At 45.4% G+C, this 7,915-nt stretch overlaps 1 long non-coding RNA gene across 1 annotated transcript; it reads left to right on the top strand.

Annotated features, from left to right (window-relative positions):
* The first annotated feature begins 1,567 nt into the window (after positions 1 to 1,567).
* LOC130455844 (uncharacterized) lies at positions 1,568 to 5,790 on the top strand. The gene is made up of 2 exons (XR_008914028.1): positions 1,568 to 2,140; positions 2,573 to 5,790. It is a non-coding gene; the product is annotated as an uncharacterized LOC130455844 (long non-coding RNA).
* Positions 5,791 to 7,915: the final 2,125 nt, after the last annotated feature.

The following is a 7,915-nucleotide window of genomic DNA, read 5'->3' as shown; positions in this document are numbered from 1 at the left end:
GTGGGGAAGGCCCTCCTCCCCTCCTGGTGCTCTGCTGGCCTCCTCAGCTCCCTCCCCCTTCCTCCCTGATACAGCCTCTGGCCCTGGGGCCATACCAGCCTCCTGGGGGCTCCAAGAACAGCACCTCCAGCTCCTGGCCAGGAGCACCTTCTCTGGCTGTCCCCCGGGGGGCAGGCGCCATGCCCTCCCTCCCCACCTCAGACCACTGCCCTTGCTGCCTTGCCTAAAGTCCAGACTTCAATCCTGCCTCCTCCAGGAAGCCCTCCTGAACGCCTCCTCCAGGAAGCCCTCCTGAACTCCTCCTCACTTCCAGGTCAGTATTGCCTATTTAAGCAGAAGAGATCATGCTTGGGGTAACTGAAGCACTGCCCAAGGGGCAACAAGGGGCTTCCATAGGGTGGAGGAATTGCAATTTGGGGTCCCTATCCAAGACAGGGGGTTCAAGACCACCAGGAGGGGGGGGGGAGAATCAATACAATTCAACAGAGAAGAGCCATTAGGAGGGGATACAACAGGGAGGGCTAGGAGGAGACCAAAGAGGCCAGGAGCAGGGACTTTCCATTGAGAGAGGAAGGGCTGCTCCCACGCGGGGAGGCTCTGACACAGGATCCTGCCTGGGATCCTGCTGCCCGGCAGGGGGCTCGGGAGGGGAGGGGCGGTCCTGAAAGATGTGGGGGCAGGGGAGCAGGAGCTTGGGGGTCTGGGAGGCAGGACTCCTGGGTCCTTACAGAGGGCGGTAAAATTGCATCCTGTACTGGCTCCCCTGGGTACCCGTTCCAGGCAGGACGTTTTAGAAGGAAAGTTTAGAAGGAAAGAGGATCCCAAAGGTGAAGCGGGGAGCCACAGAAGATCCCTCTCAGAGACTAAGGCAGTCCCAAAGATACACAATATCCTCCGGGAGAATTCAGATCTAGGACCCAACCAGCCCCGCCCAGAAGCACAGGCGGGAATTGGTCGGCCACAAAGATATTTCTAAAAAGGAGAAATCTAAGTTAGCCGGAACCAAGGGGGCTCCCGGCTCTAAATAGTGGGGAAGGGTGTAATGCTCTCTGCCTCCCCCTGCCGGAGCCCCGCTCCTCTACATCGAGCTCCTCCCCACTCTGGGCCTCTGGGTGATCGCAGCCCGCTTTCCCGCTTTCCCGCGGTCCCCCCTCTACCAGTTCAGGAAGTAATTACCATTCTTTACTCGAAGTGCATATGAGGATGCTTAGCTGGCTAAGGAGGCAAGGCCGGAAAATATTCGGAAGTGGTGGTGGAGGAGGAGGAGGAGGAGGAGGAGGAGGAGGAGGAGGAGGAGGAGGAGGAGGAGGAGGAGGAGGAGGAGGAGGAGGAGGAGGAGGAGGAGGAGGAGGAGGAGGGGTGGCTTCCCAGAGGCCTTTGCGCTGTTGAAAGTTCCGAGGCTGGTTCGCCTGGTCCGGCCCCCTTGGGACTGATCCTCCCCCTCGTCCCTCCTCCTACATCTCTTTTAGGAACCTCCATTCTGAGCCCCGCCTCCCGTCTCCGCCCCCTCGCCCATTCCTCCCCACCCACTGCTGGCCTGCATTGGCCAGTCTTTTCTCCTGTTTGTCCGAGAGCTGGTCCTGCCTAGGCTCCCCAGTTAGTTTAGGGCAGTATCCTGGGTTTCGTGATGACACAACTGGGCCCCGGGGCCCTCAGGCGTCCGGACTGAAAAGTCTTTTTGGCCATGAGACTGCGTAGGGGGGGCGCAAATATATTCTCTTTTCCTCCCCCACGCTTGCAGAAAAAGAGCGGAGAAAGAAATAATGTGGGCGTCACCAGGCTCCCAAGGGATTCCGGAACCTGGACGAAGACTGTGATTTACTGGAGGTCCTCTGGAGGACAGGAGAAAAGTGCCACAGGCAGAAAAGAGAAGCAGCCCCGGGCGTCTCTAGCCACGCCCCTCTCATCTAGACAAACTCCTGCTGTCCACAGATATTTAACCCGCCCAGTTTAACCTAGCAACCAAGGCCTGGGAAAGCACCTTCTTTGTCTCGTGGATTCAGGCTTCTGCTCAGTAAACGGAGCGAGGAAGGGAATCGCTGGGTCTCAGGCCCAAGACATCCCGAAGTGTGGCCGAGGTGGGGGCGAGGCGGGGCGCAATGTGCCGGCATCACTTGGCAACACAGGCCAGGCTGATGCGGTGGATATACACACTAGCTCGATCTCAAGAGCCCGGGAGGGAAAATCTTTGGAAGTGGAGGAGGAGGGAGGACTGGGCACCATCTTCCCTCCCTGCTTCCCAGAGGCCTCTTGCACTACCCGGGGTTCGGGGGCTGGATCGCGCCCCCCCCCCCCCCCCCGCCCCTCTTCCCTCCTCCCCCATCTCTATCAGAGCCTCCAGTCTGAGCCCAGCACTCTCCTGTGTCTGTCAGGCAGGCGGCGGGAGGCAGCCAGGAGGGAGAGCTGGAGACCAGGGAAATACTTGGGAAGGCGCCTGGGGTGGGTAGCAAAGGGAATCCCTGAGGGAGGTGTCACGGCATTGCCTTGCCATGGGGAGGACCTAGCTGAGATGAGGGAGCCTCAGTGGAGAGCGCAGCCAGGTAGCTGGTTTCCGGCTTTTCCTTCTCTCCAGGAACCCGCAGCACATGAGGAGGAGTGAAGACTCTGCCTTACCTGGAGCCATCCAAGGCTCAGCTTTGCCTGCATCTCCAGCTCCGGGCCCTTTCCTGGTCTCTGGGGCTCAGTCTGTCCTGTTCACCACCTCAGCTTAGGGAGATGAGAGCCTAGAGAGAAACCTCTGCATCCTCAGGATCGGGTCTGCTCTGGTTCCAACAGTTACTGTTGACTGCAGAGAAACAAGGGCCAGAAAGAGAGAGAGAAACACGGCTGAGGCCAGAGCATGCATTTGCCTTCCAGGAGAGACACCAGAATGCGAGGACCCTGGTAGAGCTGGGGCCTGACACAAGCCTGGGCCCAGCCGGTACACGTGGATTCCATATAAAACAGGTTCTAGGAACTGTGCTGAGCCCTGAGGATACAAGGAAGGACAAAAGCAGTCTGGGCGGTCCTGGAGCTCCCAATCTAGTCACCCAACATGGAGATGGTTTAAAAAGAATTGAGATACTGACTGTGACTGAGATGATCCAGGGAGATGAGTGTTGGGGAATGGAAATGAATTTGATTCAACAGGGAAATCAGGAAATAGAGGAATGAAGATGTTTAGGCACTCAAAGGAAAAAATAAAAGTCTAAAGAAAAGTGAAAGCCACTATTTGCATATGACACCTACCATGTCATGTCATGCACTTTATAACTATTATCTCATATAATCCTCATAGTGAAGTGGGGCACTTCATATAATGAGTCCAGACTCCCAGAAGTTCAATTTAATGGAACCTGTATTTATTAATCTATTGAATAATAAATGAATCTACTGGCCAGGGCAATCTTTCCTGGTGAAAGATACACTGAACTGAAGTTATAGACAATTTTCATAGGATTAGAGACGTTCAGGATACAAGGTACATACTTTTCCATATGGGTTTCTTGGCAAAAGCAAGCAAGCCTAGAAGCAGATATGCCATTGTTGTTAAGTGCAGAATGTTCAGTACAGTCCATTGCCATCAGGGAGTTATTTCCTCACATACATTTAACCATATGTTATTTTGGATTCCAGCCTGACTTTTTCATGGGAATGCAGGTTTCTTGGGAATGCAATTTTCTGATTAATAAATTAATCGACTTCAATAAGAGCCCTAGGAGTTACTTGACACTGTTATGTCCATGTTACAGTTGAGGAGACTGAGACAGACAGAGCTCCTATGAATTGCCCAGATACTTCATGTGTGACCTTGAGGTAATCGCTTCAACACTTTGCCTCAGTTTCCTTACCTGTCAAAAGGGCAGGCTAAAAGTAACTACTATACAGGATATTTGTATTAAAAAAGTTTAATAATATTTGTTAGAGCTCTTAGCACAGTGGTAAATACCCAATAGATATTATGAAAATACGTATTCCCTCCCATTCACCTTACTCCACTCAGATTAAGTCTTTTCTAGATTATAAAGTTGAGTTTTAAGAACAAGAGATTTATTAGGAGTTTGATAGCTGAAGATTGTCTGGAGGAGGGAAATCATGAGAGTCAACTATGTCCATAAGGATGTGGCATTTAAAGATCAATAGAAATATTCTGGATCATTGAGGCTAGAGTGTAGAACATGGAGATCTTTATTTTGTTGAAAGGTTGGCATGGAAGAGAGGGAGAGACTATTTGGTCTCAGTGAGCAGAACTAGGAGCAATGAGGAGAGCCTACAGAGTCTAAGGATATGAACTCAAAGAATACTCTTGGCAATTATTCTTCTCCAACATATGGAAGGGCTACCTCAGGATGTAGTTGATTGCTTCTTATTGGAGAATTTTATCCAATGTGAGATAAGCACTTCTTTATTGAAATGAGAAGATTGCTTTTTCTGTTATAGGTTGGACTGAGGGGACACACTTATTTGCCTTTCAGTTCTAAGATTCTATAATCCTGTCATGTTGGCATATCCTAAGTACCCAACCTTCTCTGATGACAGGAGGAGCTCTCACTTTAGTCTGAGGCTTAGTCTCCTATATGAACCCATATATAATCAGAGGTCTTGGATAGTTCAGAGTCTCTATTCCCCAACCCCTTAAGGACTCAGTTTTTGTTTTTTGTTTTTTTGTTTTTGTCTCCAGGTAACATTGAGTGATGGCACATCATAATGAAAGGTTGGGAGAATAAAGGCAGGCAAAACAGAGAGGGAGTAATCCTTGGGATAGGAGGTATTTCCTTTTCCCCTTAGAGTTGAGATGATGGCAGGGGTTGGAGTTGTCAGGAAGAAAGTGCTGACCCAGATTTCCACTGATCCCACACATCCCTGGGCACACAAATATGGAGAATCAGACACAGAGTGAATAAATATAGCTAAAGCATGGAGAGACACACAGGTAAGAAATGTGGGAAAATTGCCCAAACCCACAGGGGGACCCACGCTCTGAGTCTCCAAGAGAGTCCTTGTCTTCTTGTGATCTCATGGCCCCATTCTCCCCAGATCTGCTCCCATACTGGTCCCTCTTGGTGCTAGTTCCCACCATGCATGGTGGCTTTGGTTGGATGTGTGGGAGCTATATGTAGTGTTTGCCAGGTGTGTGGATCTGGCATGGAGTGCTGGCTGTATGTTGTTGCCTGCTGCTCTGGAGTGGTAATTGTTCTGTGTCTCTCCATTGGTCCTGTGGTTCTGCTGATCAGAACTCACCCACCACTAGCTCCATAGTTTCAGACAATTGTACTGTATTTCCCCCAGAATCAGGGGTAGAGAGACCTATCTGTAAAGTATTGTTACTTAGCTGTTCATAGAAGCTGGATTCATCTTGGCTTTAGATTTTAGCAGGGACTTCTTTTTTCTAAAAGAAGCCAAAAAGAGGAAATTCAGATACCAAAGAGCACCAGTCAGGATCACACAAGACCTGGCAGTTTCCAAACTAAAAGACCGCAAGGCCTGGAACATGATATTCAGAAAGGCAAGAGAACTGGATATTCAACCAAGAATCACCTATCCATCAAAACTGACCATATACTTCCAGGGGAAAGTATGGGCATTGAACAAATTAGAAGATTTCCAAGTATTTGTAAAGAAAAGACCAGAACTAAGTGGAAAGTTTGATATCCAAACACAAATATCAAGTGAAACATGAAAAGGTAAATATGAAAGAGTGGGAAAAGGGGAAAATTTTTTTTTATTCAAACTCTCTTCTTTAAGGGCTACAATTAGGTCAAATTATATATATTAATAAATGGGGAAAATGTTATTTGTAACTCTCAAAAACTGTTTTCATTATTATAGTAATTAGAAGAATCATTCATAGGAAAAGATTGGGGGATTAAGGGCTACAAAATGATATGCAAAAAAGAAAAAGAAAAAGGGTGAGGGGGAATCAATGATGGTACCAAGAGATACTTGAAGAAATAAAATAAATAGAATAATCTTTGTCACACAAAGATACACATGGGAAGGGGAAGGGGAGAATACTCTTATAAGAGGGAGAGGAAGAGAGTGCTAATAGATAATACTTGAACATTACTCAACCTGAAATCAATAATGAGAGGGAAGAGCATCTAGATCAATTGGGATCTTGAAGTCTATCTTATCCTACAGGGTAAGGAAGAAGGTAAAACTAAGGGGGATAAGGGGGAGAGAGTACAAAAAAGGGAGAGTAGGAGAGGGGGAAGGGAACTTAACAGACCCTAAAAAAAAACAAAAAGGGAACAAAAAGGGAGGGGTCAGAAAGGGAAGCATCTTAAGGGAGGGGAATAGAGGGATTGACTAAAAGTAAACTACTGGGTTAAAAGCATATAGCAAAAGAAAAAAGGACAGAACTAGGAGAAGATATCCAAATGCTAGGAAATTCAAAAGTGACAATCATAACTTTGAACGTGAATGGGATGAAATCACCCATACAATGTAGACAAATAGGAGAGTGGATTAGAATCCAGAATCCTACCTTATGTTGTCAACAAGAAACACAACTGAGGCAGATAGATACTCACAATGTCAGAATTAAAGGTTGGAGTAAGAACTATTAGCCTCAATTGACAGAAAGAAGGCAGGAGTTGCAATCATGATATCTGACAAAGCCAAAGTAAAAATATACCTGATTAAAAGGGATAGGGAAGGTACATACATCCTGATAAAAGGGAGTATAGACAATGAGGAAATAACACTAATCAACATGTATGCACCAAATGGTATGGCACCCAAATTTTTAATTGCGAAACTAGAAGAATTGAAGGAGGAAATAGATAATAAAACTATACTAGTGGGAGACCTGAACCTACCACTATCAAATTTAGATAAATCAAATAAATAATAAAGAGGTAAAAGAGGTGAATGAAATCTTAGAAAAATTAGAGTTAATAGATATATGGAGAAAAATAGGGACAAAAAGGAATACACCTTTTCAGCAGCACATGGTACATTCACAAAGATTGACCATATACTAGGTCATAAAAACATGGCATACAAATGCAAAAAAGCAGAAATAATAAATGCATCCTTTTCAGATCATTAGGCAATAAAAATAATGATCAGTAAGGGTACGTGGAGAGCCAAATTAAAAATCAATTGGAAATAAAATAAAAGATACTCCAAAATCAGTTAGAGAACAAATCATAGAAACAATTAATAATTTCCTTGAAGACAATGACAATGATGAGACATCCTTTCAAACCTTATGGGATGCAGCCAAAGCAGTATCCAGGGGAAAATTTATATCCTTGAGTTCCTATATTAACAAATTAGGGAGGGCAGAGGTTAATGAATTGGACATGCAAATCAAAAAACTTGAAAGCGAACAAATTAAAACCCCCCAGAAGAAAACCAAATTAGAGATCCTAAAAATTAAGGGAGAAATTGATAAAATTGAAAGTGATAGAACTATTGAACTAATAAATAAGATTAGAAGAGCTGGTATTTTGAAAAAACAAACAAAATAGACAAAGTACTGGTCAATCTAATAAAAAAGAGGAAGAAGAAAACCAAATTAACAGTATCATGGATGGAAAGGAAGAACTCAACTCCAATAAAGAGGAAATTAAGGCAATCATTAAAAAGTATTATGCCCAATTATATGGCAATAAATATGCCAATCTAGGTAATATGGATGAATATTTACAAAAATATAAATTACCTAGATTAACAGAAGAAGAAATAGAATACTTAAATAATCCCATATCAGAAAAAGAAATCGAATAAACCATCAAAGAACTCCCTAAGAAAAAATTCCCAGGGCCAGATAGATTCACAAGTGAATTCTATCAAACATTCAAAGAACAGCTAATCCCAATACTATACAAACTATTTGACATAATAAGCAAAGAGGGAGTTCTACCAAATTCCTTTTACGACACAAATATGGTACTGATTCCAAAGCCACGCAGCTCAAAAATGGAGA

This window comes from Monodelphis domestica, chromosome 8 (genome assembly GCF_027887165.1).
Source record: "Monodelphis domestica isolate mMonDom1 chromosome 8, mMonDom1.pri, whole genome shotgun sequence".
NCBI lineage: Eukaryota > Metazoa > Chordata > Mammalia > Didelphimorphia > Didelphidae > Monodelphis > Monodelphis domestica.
This window is presented reverse-complemented; position numbering and strand designations above follow the sequence as displayed.